The sequence below is a fragment of the Patiria miniata genome, unplaced genomic scaffold (assembly GCF_015706575.1).
Source record: "Patiria miniata isolate m_02_andy unplaced genomic scaffold, ASM1570657v1 HiC_scaffold_16, whole genome shotgun sequence".
NCBI classification, from domain to species: Eukaryota; Metazoa; Echinodermata; class Asteroidea; order Valvatida; family Asterinidae; genus Patiria; species Patiria miniata.
The window spans coordinates 3,598,225-3,615,194 of NW_024037054.1; the positions used below are offsets into that span (position 1 = coordinate 3,598,225).

Consider the following 16,970-nt stretch of genomic DNA (forward strand, 5'->3'; position numbering starts at 1 on the left):
ATGCTTTGCGCATTTTCTGCCTATTAATTATCTTCACTACAAGGTAATTTGAACAAATTTTGGCATACATACATGTACCGGGTATTGTCTAATGAAAACCCTTCCCACATGCAATGCACACACTAGAACACCTGCAATAGACAGATCTGGATCCTGATGTTGATGACACATCAATGGTAATAAATTGACACCATTTGAACATATTCTTTCAGATTTTCTGTTATCAATAAACAAACTTATGTACACATGAAAAAAGGAACATGATGTACATGAACTGCAACGTTTATGCACTGAAAATGATGCCTAATACACGTTGTATACATGTCAGTGATAATTTTAATAAGATTAAAAAGATTGACAGATGACTAACGATTCTACGGTCTAGCTTTTAATATATATGCAGTGTGAAAATGAATCTCAATTTCTCTGACCATCTCTCCGGACAGTATGAGTCATCACCGGCTGGTCAACCTACGTGGACAACTGACCGATGGCCAGTGGGTCTCGGGTTGGGACACAGTGCGTGTTCCATCCAAATATTTGGTTATATTATTAAAAGTATCAATGCATTCTAAACAATTGCTCCACGTAATATTTGTCTAAGGGTGTTTCACTATGTGAGAATGTTTGAAATCATTTGAAGGTACTTTGACAAAAATTTGAGCAAAAATGTAATAATGCAGCAGTCCTTCTGTTTTGAGGTGTGCGATCACACCCCCACGCCATCACACGCCTAAATGCTTCCAGAGAAGTGCGAATAATCGCACGCCTGAATCCCTCAGTACCGCACACCTCGGCATACATTTACAGCATAATTATACTTCATAATTTGTGAAAAAATAAAGTATGTCGGTGAAGAGAAAACGGCTTTATTGTAAACCAAGATGAATATTATCAAAAAAAATACCAGATTGTTCAGTCCCAGCTTGGACCACAGTATCACACACCTAGAAAAATCACATGCCTAGAAAAATTCAGGTGTGCGTTTTTCCACACACCTGTGATTTTTAAATCAGAAGGACTGATTCAGACGTAACATTGACAACGTGTTTAGTCTTAAAAGTTAAGTCTGAACTGTTTATAGTCTTACAGTGTACCAGTATCTTGTCCTCACTTGAGTTTAAATTGTAAATGTATCACTGCATTCCATGATGACTACACTCTACAATACGTTTGGCTTCCTACACTGCAAGAGAGCAGCCTTTTAAATGACCCAACACTTGTGCCACAAATTTGCACAACCCCCGTGCATCTCCGGCAGGCACGGTGAGAAACTGTCATCTTGACGAAACCCACTATGTCTGCCGAAGCACTCGTCGAAACGGAAGGGCAGGATCGATTCCCAAATTAACTGTCTATTACTAGCGTGGAGTTTGTCCATGATATTAAGCCCCTACAGTGCGTAAATCAGGATTCGCTGCCGGCCGGTTGGGGTGACGGGCCAATGCCGAAGGGAGCTGGCGTTTCTAATTAGCGATTCATGCGACGAACCTGCTCTGCACTGCGCCTGCATAGTTTATTAGTGTGCGGGAGTAGGTACCAAAAGAGGGAATAGCTGAAACCTGTTTCACTGAAACTGGCTTCAGAAGAATTGGCCTACTGTTTGATGCATGTTGGATTCCTCAAAGCGAATCTCATTGAGAAATCCTTTACTTATTATCATTTGCTTGTTCAAGTGAACATTTCTGTAAGATCAATGGCAAATTCATTTACATGATGTACAATACATACATGTATCTGCACCTGGCCGTAGTATTCACAGCTGTTCAAAACAATTTCAAAATGGTTCCCATTAGGGGTGTGCATTTACGGGTAGTACAGGATTCGGGTACCCAATTGAGAAAAAATGCGGGTTTCCGGGTACCCGTTAAAGAAACCGAACACCAAACATGCCAAAATTTGAATCTCGGAAGTTGCTGTTGAGACTTTTTACAAAGATCCGCACGATAATACTACCGCATCAATACAGCAAGATACAAGTGTGTTTGTGAACCTTATAGCTTTACGGTGTAAACTGCAGCTTTCAGGAGAGTCATAAATGTAAAATATGTTTTGCTTGCCCGTGTGGCCACAAATGACTTCAAAACCTTTTCATTGTCTGAGAAGTATCTGTAATTTGTAAAGTTGGTTACGGGTACCAGATCCCATAGTCTAGAACCATTCCTGAGAAACCCTAACAGTCCTGAATCCTCCAACTTCAATACGATTTTGCACACCCCATAGGGAGTTAGGGTTTTAATGGTCGGGTACTGGGGTACCCAGTTCTGATGCACAGCCCTGGTTCCAATCGTAATGGAACTAAAGGACAATTCTTCAGGGACGCATTTGATAGAATTGACAACACACAATGTACCCGTAACTGTTTAATGTTTGAAGTCAAAATGGCTGTCCACTTCATAACCAAATTACCCAAACACTGGTTTTGCTCAAATTCGTTGGTGCAATGAAATCGACACCGGGTCTACTGGGAAATCGACATGAATTGCCACTCCTCCCTAAACGAGTACATTTATGCTTGTGAAAATGGCTCCGGAGTAACCCAAATGAGGACCCAATTTAACAAATTGGTTCTGAAACATTACAGATTGATAGGACATTTGACACACAGTATTGAATGTGTACCCCTAATGCTACGTTTATGTAAAGCGGACCGGTATGACTCGAACATGGACAGGCACAGTCGGGCAATTGAATTTCCTCCATGAATGGAGGGCTCAGACCAGGCAGGATGCAGCAATTGCCTTGGCTTGTGCTCCTTCCATTTCGACTCTCTGAAGGTGAAAAAATCCTGTCAAGATTGGAAGCCGAGATAACATTGTGCACAAATGAACAGGGACGTTTTGGTACGTCACTTTCAGTTGGAAAACCTGACAAATCAGCCCCGGCATTACATCTTTATGGGTGGCAGGCTTGGATGTAAAAGGAGTACCCCAAAACAAAATTAAATTAATAAATTTATAAATACATTCAAGAGCACAAAATTATGTTCAAATTGTTGAGAATGGCTATTCACTGGAAGTCTTTTCGTGCATGTGGTCTACACAAAGGGCTAGATTTAGCATATTCATAGGGGTTATCCTATACAATAGCACTGCCAGGTTCAGTCAGTGTGTCCGTCAGTCAGTGAGTCAAACAGTGAGACAAGTACTGTACAAATAGGACACTACATGTAGGTTGGCCTTCTAGGAACGGCTAAAAAAAAAATTAAAAAAAACAGAACTGGTTGTGTTCAAGTAAATGAAACCAGAAATGGTTCGGCGTCTTTATACAGGGTCGTAAAAAAAAAAACCTGAACCTCATACATGTACATACATACATGTACTTCCACTAGACTCAAACCACATACCAATGCATGGAAAATCTTTTTAGAAATAAAATGAAACCAAGATCGCCCGATTTGGCCCAGTTTTTGTTCTATAGCCTATTTTGTGAAGCTAGGTGGGGTCATTTTTGTCCCTATGAAATACTAAACCACGCCCGGAAATTTGCCTTGCATTGTAATTGATAGAGGGATTGTTATCTATTATAATACCCACATGAAAGAAGTATCCTTCACAAAATAGGCTCTGCAGCAAAAACTAATGGAGCGAATGGGGATATTTTGGTATCATAACTCTTCTAAAAGGATTCTCCATCAATTGGTACAGGTGGTTTGAGTCTCAAGGTAGTAGAAGTAGGAGGTTCCGGTTTTTTTTGGACCACCCTATATAGGAAGGAAACTGAAACCTATGCCTCGGCAATGTTGGTGTCCTTGGGCATGACAGTTTACCAGAAGCTTGCTCCTTTTTTGATATTATGAACAAAGGGAAAATGGAGATGCCTATTGCCTAAGTTGTTTTTTAATGACTAACTACAGTAGGCTCACTAGCATTTATTCCATTTCTGATGTCATTGTCTTTTAGTTTTCTTACCTTATTGTCTTCCAGCCTCCTTTTGACTATCTTGGAGCATCCAATGTTGACTGAGTTGGCAATGTGGGACGTATTATAGTCCAGGAATGACCTGCTGTCAATCACCAGCGTGTTTTCTAAATTCCCGGCGTGGAAAAGCTCGGCCAGCCGGCTTGGCGACACCGTGCGGGTCCCCCGGCCGATAGGGGGCGCCCTACTGTTCATCTTACGTCGTGGGATCTTGAACGGATGGGCTGTTGGCACATCCAGTACCAGATGCATGAAGGCTGCCGAGCGGTTGGTCCTTGGGCGACGGAATGGAGAGGGGCTGCGGTACGGGCTGGGAGGTGTCTGCTTGTCATGGGTGGGTGATGCGAACAGATCAACTGTCAAGTCGATTTTCCTTCGTTTTTCTTCTCTTAAAAAATATCCGAAATGAAGTCTAGCTAGCAGAGGATGCCTCAACTTGATAGATCACTTTCCTTGGAGGGGGAAATCAAACCAGTTCAATTGGCTTCCATCCAGCAGAAACCAGCTTCAGTCACTCTCTGCAAAAGTACAACACGTCACATAAAATGAATCAAATTAGCTAGTACAGGAAATAATTGAATTGGGGAAGGAATATAGCTTTTTCTAATGGCCTCCCTCCAGTAGAAACTGGTTTCAACAGTGCAACACGTGAAACAGCAAGCTCCGACCTGGAGGTTCGATTCCAACTGAGGGAGCTTAATGCCTGTGAAGGCAGTCCCCAAAGAGTTCTATAACATGAAAAGATCCAATGCAGTGACAACTACATTTTGTATACAGTCGACTTTCGTTAATACAAACTCAGCCAGACCTACCGGTATCTAGCCAAAATGTTTTATATCAGAATTTTGCAATAAGAGGAGTGCCAGTCCCATTCATTGTGCCCATAATAGTAGGGACCAAGGCTTTATCTTTGCTATATAACCAGAGTTTGTACAGAGTTGGTGTGAACGAGTCTTACTACAATGACTATTTAGACAAAACGGCACGTGATCACTGTACACTCATGAGGCCCCCTTCAATGGAGAAACCATTGTGTTTGCTATTGTCCAAGCTACTGCCATGTGATGGATTTTCTGAACAATAGCTAGCACAATGCTTGCGCCATTGAAAGGGGCCTTCGTGATGCAACTGCCAGTGTGCCCAGATTGGTCGATACGTGTACTATGCACGTGTCCAATGCACTGATCATTTTTACCATAACTCTCAAAAATCTCACAAAAACTCTCAAAGCTCATTTTTCTATATCCAACTCACAATTTTGACTGCTTTTCCATGGATGCTAAGTTCAAGCAGGGGCTACGAGGATTGCATCACAAGAACGCCTGGTTAGAAACACAGCCCACTACTCAATAGAGGTGCTATGTGTGTATGCAGCAATGACTATATTTAGCCAGTGAGCCCATAGCAAACTGTACATATGATGACTCATTGAGCTGTGGCTGCTATACAATGGCTGTGCATGTCCCAACCTGTGCCAAGTGGCATGCTATTATCTCTCAAGAGTGACTTCTGGTAGGGATACGACTCTGATGTCATTGCTAACAACACAAATAACACGTAAAATTTGCAGCAGCATCTTCAAGCCAAATGTAGTTTTTTACTTTAAAATGAACAACATTCAACCTTAAGAACATTCAGAGCATCTATTAGAGGAAAAATACAACATTTGCAAACATCGAAAAATAAAACTACCAAGTTGTTACGAAATACCTGACAAGGATGTTGGTAAATGACAATCTAAAGCACCCTGTAAAATTATGGCTCCTGGTGTGAAGTCATTTTCAAGAAAAATGGTACTTTTGTATACATTTCCAACGGTGGTCGGCCGACCACCGTTGGAAAAACCTAACTATTTTCAACTACTGCACTCCGAATTTACAATTTTTTTTCACTCCAAATTTTGATTGCTATTAGTTACATGTTCATGAAAGGGTGCAGGCCAGCTAGACTGGTTCCCTTACCTTACAATTATCTGCCATCTTCATGTATGAATTTCTATTTCATCTTTAGTGGAGTCAGGGAACCAGACTACTTGAACATTTTTGTTTTTCTTGGTTTTTCCAACATTTTCGAACACAAAACCTCAAACAGGTCAGTGTAACAATATTTGATCTATTATACTAACCCCTAAAATAGTTCATTTCTGAAACTTACAGCAAAAGCCAATGGTGTACATGTACATTCCCTTTAACAAGAACATTCAGAGCATTTTATCTAAATTTGATATTTTGTCAACATAATGTGGGAAATGTCCATCATATCCAGCAATTGGAAATTTCGCATGCAGTTGCACAACCTTAAGTTGAGTTCTATGGTTCCACCACTTGAACACTTTAAAAGATCACGCAAGATGCACGTACATTGTACAGTCACATTTCCTCACAATGTAGCATATCCTGGACTGACCTACTATAGCTAATGTGCTTAGAATCCCCCCCCTTCCCCCCCCCCCCCCTCCCCAGAAAAAAACTGGAATTGAAACCAGGACACTTGGCAAAGAGTTTCAAAAAGACAGCACTTGGGGAGGGAACTACAATCGGAATACCTACGGTATGACACTGACAACCAATATAACAATTGACATAAAGAGCCCAGTTTGTGTGACTAATTGGGGCCTATTTTTACACAAGTATTGTGTCCTGAAAACGTATTCTAGGGTTCAGAGCCGTCACTACCTATTGTCCGATCATCCAGATTGTCAAGATATTTTTCAGGTTTTTTATTGGTTTCGTTTTGGATTACGGACCCTAGAGCTGTCACAAAATTCATCAAAAAAACTGCTGGGTCATTTGGCAAATCAGGCTACTGTTATTGGGTAGAATTGGAACTTTCCTTGCTTGAGTGAACGATCGTAGTTGCCCCTATTTTCAGGCACATGCGAACGGGCTAAAACTTGTCCAATGTAGTACCTGTATGTGAGTTATAATGAATGAGTCAGTAACTATAAATTTCTTAAGAACTTTAATTTCCAAAAATCCGCACCCAGATTTTAAATTAAGTCTGAGGGATATTGGACTTCCAAGCTACGCTGCCTTAGGGACTCAATGTCTCCATTTTGTTGGGGCGTCAGATTTTCGGTAGATCCACCTACTAAACCGAGTGATACCGTAAAATAACTTTAAAGAGCTCCCTAATACTACATGCTTTTTTCGCTTTCTTGGAAGCAACAAAATTCTTAAGAAATGTGCTTAAGAACTATCTAGTTGAAGTTTCAGCTCAATGAATACCAACAATTTGCGAAAACAGACAATGCTTTTTGGGCGTCTCGTAACTGGATTCTTTTGCTATTTCCTTAAACCACATTTTCTTAATCCACCTTCAATGATTGCTCCACTTTGAGCAAGGATTTCCTTGTTTCTGGGTAAAATTGCAAATGCATGTGTTCCTTTAAAGGGAATATACATCATTGGCTTTTGCTGTAATTTTCAGAAATGAACTATTTGAGGGGTTACTATAATAGATCAAACATTGTTTCACTGACATGTTTGAAGTTTTGTGTTCGAAAATGCTGGAAAAAACAAGAAACACACAAACGGTGGAGTAGTCTGGTTCCCTGACTCCACTAAAGATAAAATGGACCAATTTATGGATGCCGGAAAATTGTAAGGTAAGGGAACCAGTCTAGCTGGCCTGCACCCGTTCATTAACATGTAACCAATAGCAAATAAAATTTGGAGTGGAAAAATGGTAAATTTGGAGCAGTGGTTGAAAAATAGTTAGGGTTTTCCAACGGTGGTCGGCCGACCACCGTTGGAAATTTATACAAAAATACCATTTTCTTGAAACTGACTTCACACCAGGTGCCATAATTTTACAGGGTGCTTTAGACTGTCATTTACCAACATCCTAGTGAAGTATTTTGTTAAAACTTGGAGTTGTATTTTTCGATGTTTGCAAATGTTGTATATTCCCTTTAAGTATCCACATTCCACATGAGTTGGCTAGTATAGTGGCTTGCTCCATTATTTCAGCTATTCACACTGGCATTATAGGAAACCATTGCAAAGCAAGAATAATCATTTTAACTCACACACACAAAAAGACACAAAACAAACAAACAACCCAACACCCCAACAAACAATGTGTGTGTTTGGGGGTTGGGGTACATTTTATACAGATTCAGAAAGCAAGGGAAAGATTTCCATAAACGAAGTTCACTCAACACCCTGTGTACAAACCCTATGAGATTGGACTGAAAAATTTTAAGTGTTTTCTAAGAAAGTGCTTGTATTTTCTCACTGCTCAAATTGACTTTGATGACATGAAATTGCTGTCTGGGGGCTTGTTAGTCAATACAGAGGAAAATTAGTGAACTTCGTATATGGAAGTCCTTCCATTCAGAAAGCAAGTAAATAATGGGCAATGCAAATTCTGCGATCAGCAAATTTCCATTTCTGAAAGTAAAATGCATCATGGATGTTGCTCCACGGAATGTGGCTAAAAATAGCCTGGATGCGATCCACGAAGGCCTACCCTGGGCTCTGAGAGATGAGTGGGACGAGTTGACTGACAGAGTCTGCTGCCAGACATTTAGAGGTGGATAAAAATAGAAATCACACACACACACAAAAGGAAGCTGACTTTAGCTGATCAATGTATTTGCCTACAATAGCATGATTTATAACAATTAATTATTTGGGTTTTGCATTTTAATAACTGTTAGTATTACAAGTAACAAAGGTTGCTATTGAAAGATTTTTTAGTAATAATAGTAATACTGACTGATATTGAAACGACAATAAAGTGCTTTCACAAAATTCACCGTCAGGAACTTTGGCTGTTGGAACCTGATTATCGTTCAACTGATCATGCTGATTGGTCCTCGGACAATATTTCCCTTTTAAAAAAAATCCTGATGAAAATGAAATGTACTTAAATAAAAAGAACGAATTTGATTAAAAACAGTATAAAATTATTTACAAAAAACAAAAAATTGACCAGCGCGGCAGCGGTTTCAATCAAACCCAGATCCTCGGCACAGTAGTCGAAAAACCAATCAAGCTACCGAAGCGCTTTGGTTTGGCGATACCTGAACGATAGAAGTTGAAAATCTCCTAATACGGCTAATGATAGCCACTATGATGATCAAATTCACCACCATGCATTTGTTTTGTATGGATTTTGTATGACCGGCAATGTCATGAATGTAGAAAATAAGCCCCGAGTTTTGTCATAAACTGAGATAAATAAGTGCATATTTGCATTGGTTTGAGAATGCCAATCAAAGTACACACATAGAACAATACACAAGCAGCAGCCTCACTAAAATGAATAATTAAATAGCGGAGGAACAGTTGGAGTTGTAACTTGTAATGTTGCATAATTTTAATATAATTTGTACACACACCGCAAACAACTGTCGGAGCCCTTTAACGAGGCTTCATATAACGACAACGTCTACGTTTGTGCACACGTACACGTAGGGCCTACGTACACATATCGATATATTCGTCAATTCCTATTCTTCGTAAATAACAGATTGATACTCACTATTTATATTTCTTTATTCTGGCATCAGCCCAGGTCTACTTCAAAGCCCCCCGTACAATCAAGGTCCTTCCTTCCACCCGAAAAGTCCCGCTCTTCGGAAAAAAATCCCAGTAAAATTGATGGATGAAACTGCAGCCATATCTCACACAGTTTCCCATCGCCCGGTAAATTGCTAATCCAGCTGACATGCGCATTACGCGCCGATCGCGGTCCGATGATGTCATGGGCTATTTTTGGACAGTACGTCACGTTTGACCAATTGGAGTAGGGGATCCACCGGCCAATTGAGGGCTGGCCTGCTCGTGGCAGGGATTGCACCAAAGTTTTTATGAATGAAAACGAGCGGGCGGGTCCTTGGATTTAAAGAGAGATAACAAAAGGGCAATAAACTACCAGGGACAAGCCGTACGAAGTACAAGTGGGGACACGGGATTATGCACACGTCGCGGCCGGTGAATAGCGCTGAATCACGCACTGGCTCTTTGATGCAACAACGCCACAAAAGAAAAATTGTAAATTATCTACTGTCACTGGGCATGGTAGAAAAACACAGATCGTCGCTAAGGTTACTCATTCTCATGTTCACATTTTGTGGTCGATAAAAATCCCACCCTCAACTGAAATAAGGTCTCATTTCAAATGAAGTGTGTCGATTGTACTAGTATATTAAAATTTGATATGAATTTACGTGGTTCTGTACATTTCCTCATTGGTAAAAACAACTTTGCTTCGTAAAAATTACTAAGCTCTATACTTTCACTTTGGTTTGGAAGAGGCTCAACTCGAGTTAGATATCGCTCACCAATTACAATGTATGAATTTCAACTTTTCCCAGAACTTTAACCGCCAACAACGTGAAATATTTTGCAATATTATTTTCGCATACCACTTCAATGACAATCTTTGGTTAGCAACTGTAAATTCCCCTTGGACTTGTAATTAACACGGCATTGTCATTCATTGTTTGAAGATGACTCAAACAATGAAGAAGTATGCTGGTAGGGTAATAAGTTTTGATTCGTCACCAATGGTCCACCTTTGTTTAATGAGAATACTGTTTATAGATACTGTTTATGCAAAGCGCCTCTTTTGTCTTGAAACACATGTTGCCGTCACGCGTCACGATGAGTAATAAACCATTTTACATAAATCAACATTTATAATTTTATATCCATAATAAGTAACGAGAGACAAAACGTGATCTAAATGCCGAAATTCTCTGACTACCACTATCCAGAAATGAAATTGAAAAATAGATTTTGAAAATCATCGCAAAAAAATTGCGTGATTTATGAAATCAAATGGCTTTTCAAATCCAAAATGGACGGTTTTTTTTTACCAGTCTGACTGTTGATTATCATTACATGTAGTTCTAAACCCTTACAATTCCTACTCAAAAAAGGAAGAAACAAGCAACAACAACAAATAAATAAATAAATATTGTTATTTCTTCGTGATAAACTATCCTCTTTTGCGATTTTACCCCGCTTTTCGAGTGTCTTTTACCCAAGTCCTTCTTTGCGGTAGATAGTCGAGCCCACGCCATCCACCAACGATTACCACTGTGATATTTATCATGTGATGATGACAGGCTAGCGACTACCACGCATAATTATTAGTACAACAAAACCTAAGGCCAAATGGTGCATGTATCCGGGTTGTGGATCCAGGGGGGGGGGGGGGGGGGGGGTGGTGGTCCTTCTTTCGGGGAAAATCCGTGGGGGGAAAGACACTGGTGGCGGAAAACAGTGCGTAAATGGGAAGAATTTTAAAATGGTCGTTGTAAGTTGCAAAACTATACAGGGTGAGTAAAAAAAAACCGAAACCCAAATGTCGGGACCATTTTTAAGTGAAGTTCTGCATGTAACACTTTCAAAATCTAGGATATGAAAGCCCAATTCATAAGCTTTCTTTTAGTACAAGAATCATTCAAATCATTTAAGTACTTTTCAAGTTAATAATAACAAAATAATGAGCAACAACAAAAGTTTATTTCTAAGTGGTTTTGTGGCAGAAGTGTAAAATCTAAAATGTGCTTTATTATTATTTGACAAAAGAAGACAATGCAATTATCTATGTTAAATACCGAGTAGGTGTGTTGTCTATGCATTGTGGTCTCTCTCGTTTTGTACGTTCACACGCCTTCCTGCGAAATGTAAAAATTTATTTTCGTCACATAAATTATGATTCATAAAGTCTGTTTGTGAATGACAAATTATTAATATCAAACTGCATACATGGGAATCAACCTATACGACCACTGGATCGCGGTTTACGATGAAGGTTCGCTGCGGTTACAAGCCCCCATACGGTGCGGGCGACGCGACGTTACGGCGCCGAACATAAACAAGGGACCCCCATAGTACGCGGCGGGTTTACATGCCCGATAGTTGATTCACACGGTATTAAAATTCATGCTGTTAATTATCAAAGTTGAATTTGGCATGTGTGGTACTGTTTGTGAAATGAGTTATTATGAGTGTACAGGTCCATCACATGAGTATTTTTGTGTAATAAATCTTTAGAGAACAATGAGTATTCGTAGGCCTACCTGCCCGATGTAAATCAAAGTGGCAAGCTGAGCACCTGGATTTTTTTTTAATTATTAATTTCTGAGGACCCGTGATTTTCTGAAGATAATTTCGTAAATTTTGGAAGTTTTCGCAGATTTTGACCGGAAATATAAGGAGGAAAATTTGGTTTTATAATCTAACAATCTCAAGAAACACCGAAACGACTCGAAAAACGCCGAAACGATGATAGTGTTATACATTGGTCTCTCCCAACTATATATTTGGGGGGGGGGGGCGGGGAGGGGGAAGGCGGGGGAGGGGGTTCTGTAAAAAAAAACCCACCTCTGTTATTGTTTTGTGTATAGGACTTCGTTATTTAAGGTAGTTTCATGTAGCATGAAGGTGCACGGGTAATATGAAAAACATAACGCGATGGGAGAATACTTATTATCGTCTCACGTTTGCACCTATAGCAGTAAGTGGATTAAAATGCAGCCAGCACTAGGACTTGCCATTCATTTAAAGACAAAAAACCACCACCCCCCCCCCCCCGAAAAAAAAAAATAATTTATCGCCAAAATTATTAAAGAAGGCATGAACTCATATAATTATCAGGGTTTACTTTTCTCTAGTCAAGGACGCCCAAGGCTATAATATCAGTGAGTGTATACGTTTAAGCTGATACATGTATTAATTTCATTGGGCAAAGTTACAATAAATTTGTAATAATTTTTTTTTCTCTCAGAAGTAATTTCAGCTGAAAACGCTATCTGACTAGTTTGTTCAATTGATAAATATCCTGTTTTTTTTTCATTCTACATTGACATCGAGGGTCCGTAATTTAATCAAGTATTTCTGTGTTTAGATCCATCTCTGTTTGAAATAATGTAATGATATTCTAACGTCGTGCCATCGTATACAAAAAAATGACCTTTAACATGAAGGGGAGAGCGCCTCTGGAAATCCCATGCACCCCAGCGCGCCTTCCCCGGTAAACGGAGTGAGTCATGCTGGGGGGACTTACCGGTCAAACTCCGGTCTTTATCGAGGAAATTATCAGTGTGTACAAACACAAGGCTCATTATCCCTGCCGATTTCCTGCATTTTAATCCTCTGGTTTAAGGATATTTTTACAATAACATAAATCTCGGGTTTTGTTGGGATGGGTTTGGAACTTGGAATAAGGGGGAAATCGGACGGTACATCCCTCGGGACTCGGCAGCTAAAATCAAAAGGAAGTGAGCAATGTAAATAGGGCTAGGGAGAGCGGAGAGAGGGGGGTGTCGATTTTGATACCCACTTGAGACAAAGTAAGTAGCGAATTGGAGTTTTCTTGTAAGGAACACAGGGGTGATGTCATTCTGTACCGGAAAACTGAGGTTATGAACGGGAAATGTGGTCTAATTGTTTCTTCCCAGGCTGGGGCATGTCTCTGGGAATTATGAGCTAACTTGGACTTCACTCCTTCATATTTTTTTCCAGAGGATTTCTTAAGATTGACGAATGAATTTGGGACGTAAGCTACAAATGGGACAACGTATTTTTTTGTCAACGAGGGATCTATCGAATTTTTAAGGCAATGCAACTGGTGTGACACGCGCCACTTTTGATAGCCTATACGTGAGCTGCTGAATTTTAGCTTCAATTTATTAGGATAAACGTTTTGTTTGTGAAGACTTCGTTAAGGAGCATACTACTGTTTGAACGGTTTTACTGCGGTCATGCTGAGCTAGCTGTGAGATGCTACAGCAGAATCAAAACTCCATTTTGCCATTTCAGTATTTTAGCGAACGGTGCCATTGTATAACGATGCCGATTTTTTTTTCAGGTTTATTGCTAATTTTATTTCAATCTGAAAAAAAAAATGAAGATTGTAAAAATGTTAATTTGGAATTATAGCAATATGCAAACCACGTCTTTTTATCCCACCAAAAATGACGTCGTTATAAACAGCGCCCCCATTCGCCTAAAACATGGTTGGGAGAAATAACCCACACCTGTATTTTATTTGGTTCTCGAGGCCAAAAGATTCTGACTTTTTCTGATGAATCTTAGGTCAGGTAGCCGTCACTGTCACGTGACCGCCCGTTTCCGAAAATGTCCGAAATTTGCTGAATGCATTTCGTCGACACTCCCGCATAAACGCCCAGGTATCTCCGGGTGTATAATAGGTTTTATTTACCTGCATGCATAGGCCTATTAAAAAAATTAAAAGAAATGAGTTGATAATTAATAAACACTGCTTGCATTAAAAAAAATGTAATTTCAATGACGACTTTGTGCATCAAATATGCACTCGGATCGTACAAGGGGCGAGCTTTGCTGCGTCATGTACTTTGAATCGGACGAGGGATATTCCAAAACTCGGCGTCGTCTCCAATTCGGCTTCGGCTGCTATTTGGGTCCCTAACTTTGACTAATGTTGAGATGGAACCTTCAAACTTTCAATATTTTCTTACAGAAATATCAAACTGTATGATACATGAAGCAAGTGACTTATTTCCTTTATTTGATCGGAAGTTCGGAACATGAATAGCTTGTAATGATAAATCCAAACCTGAAACGAACCGAGCTTTGAGAAAGGGGCATCACGTTTTATTTTAAGCCGTGAGGGCTACCTACTGATCTCTAGAGATCAGTGGGGCTACCTGGCCCATTCGTCAGAAACTTGTCAGAATCTTTTGGTCGGGGAACCAGGCTACCCACACCCCTCGTTCCGAATTTAAACCATCAAAAATATTGGTTTATGAGTCAGATTTTGAACACTCATTCCCTCATGCAATCGAACCTTATTCCCCCCCCCCCTTCCGGACATCAGGGGGAGGGGGAACCCTTGGCCCCGGGAGTTGCCTTAGCGTTTAGCCGTCAGCCTTGAACTGAATTTTAGTAAAGAAAAATGTTGGGGAAAGGGTCCATGCCTGTAACCATAGTGTAACCAAACAGCCTATCAGGATTTTCCTTATGTTAAGGGGACACAAGGAGGAAGAAGCTGCTTGCTATTTTAAAAACCCTTTTTCCTGTCATCAAATAAAATTAATGCTTGTGTTTTTAACTCCAGTTAAGACACACAGTATAGTTCTGAGTGTTATACGATATTTGTCCTCGTTTATTATACTGGATGTTCTTAGGCATTATAATAATGCCTAATTAAAAATTCACACTCTTAAATTGCATCTACGGTTCTTCGTCTACATACGTCAGTGGTAATTCGCTTGCACTTAATGATCGACATGTGTGTTATCAATAACGACAGAGCGATCGGTGAAGGTACAGTTCGAGGATGACTCATGCCCCGATGTGTTTGTTAGACTAATTTTTTTTCCTTCTAAAATTGGAATTCATACCGTTGATTGGCAGGTTGGAGAGAAAGGCACAGCGGCGAGAAGTCATACCTTCTGTTGTCATGGAGCCCTCTACAAGAGAGAAAGATGCAGAATCAAGATGCTGTTGAAGACGACAAGAAGATTTTGTACACGGTCGAGTAATGATGGGGAGATATGGGAAGACCGAGGAATGAAGACTATAGATGGCCATCAGTAATGAATGAGTGTTGTGATGAAGGGTTGTGATGCGAGCACAGAGCAAGCCAAAAATTGCAAATATTTCTTGATGAAAATGACAGACCTGTTTTAGTTTTTCTTCGTCCATCACCGAAGCGAACTCTAATGTTCAGCATGCATACTTTTCCTAGATTTGTATATCGCTGATGAGTTTGTGACAATGAATCGCTGAAGCGTATTTTTCATCATTTTCATCATTCACCCGTATTTCCAACTGTCACTCTTAACATCACTCACTACCAACAGCTTTCTCTTTCATGAGGCATAGTCTTTGTATGTAGTCGTTAACAAATGGGCATAGAGACCTATTTTTTTTGTATGAAGAAAAGCTTTTTTTTAAGTGAAGTAAAACTTTCTATGTGAAGTGAAAAGGTATGCATATGAAGCTTAAGGTACAGTGTACTTGCTGTAGTGATCTGGTACACGGTACCCTCTGGAGACATGTGCACAATAGGGAGCCAAAGATTGTTCACGACTCCACAGAGCAATTTCTATAGGTGAATACGTCTCCACAAGGTTATCACGAAATAGATATATATATTTTACTCAAAAACTAGGAATTTCCAAGGTGTGTTGATCCGTCGCAAATTCGAGTATTTTATGTAAGGGATATTCAGCCCGAATTTCAGCACAGGATATTCATTCTGATTAAAATGGGAGCATATTGAAAGTACACTTTCCAGAATACGTGAGGTTATTTGGTGTGCATGTGTGACACGAGGGGCGTGACCTGGGTGCATGGTGGATGGAGGGTGTTAGTACTGTTCACCCTTGTCATATCAATCATTCACCACCATCACATTCATCACCATGAAACCCCTTTTCACCATGATGACCTTTATAGCAACCCTAATCCAATCAACAGCAGCAGCTGCAGTGCATAGAACCATCTTATACTTTGGGGTTCATTTCTGATAATGAATGCATGCACAGAAAATTTATGAATGCGTTGGCGGAACAAATTCAACAAAATGCACTACGTCTCCAAGATGGCGGCCGCACCGAGCAACATGATCCACAACAACGCCATCTCAGAATCTCCGTCATCGTCGAGTTTACCATCGAAACATTGACTTCTTTTTGATAGCAAATCATTTCGATATGCGAAAGAAAGAGAGGATAAATCTTTTGAATGTATTATGGAATCTTAGAACATCAAACGAAAATGGGCGCGGAGGCCCGTCTGCGCGGGCTGAGGGAATTAATGTATGACTGACGTTGGAGCTCTTAAGTCCGAATCATATCGGGTCATGGACGCCATACGGCGCGTGGTTCCTGGACACAACCTCAAGATGTACAGTTTGTTTGCTTACAAAATAAAGGCAAACAACAGAGGGTTTTGTCGTATTTGGAGACTGAAGTAGAATTAAGCAGCTCGGAATTGAGTTGAGCCTTTAATATACTTTGCGTTTTCGCAAAGGCCAAGTCGTCTTACATACCATGAAAAATCTACTGCCGATAAATTACTGCGACTTTGCAGGATATTA

At 40.1% G+C, this 16,970-nt stretch overlaps 1 long non-coding RNA gene across 1 annotated transcript; it reads right to left on the reverse strand.

The window, feature by feature from the left end:
* Positions 1-4,244: 4,244 nt before the first annotated feature.
* On the reverse strand, positions 4,245-9,628 carry LOC119722693. The gene is made up of 2 exons (XR_005270470.1): positions 9,411-9,628; positions 4,245-4,438 (listed from the first exon to the last, which is right to left on the reverse strand). It is a non-coding gene; the product is annotated as an uncharacterized LOC119722693 (long non-coding RNA).
* Positions 9,629-16,970: the final 7,342 nt, after the last annotated feature.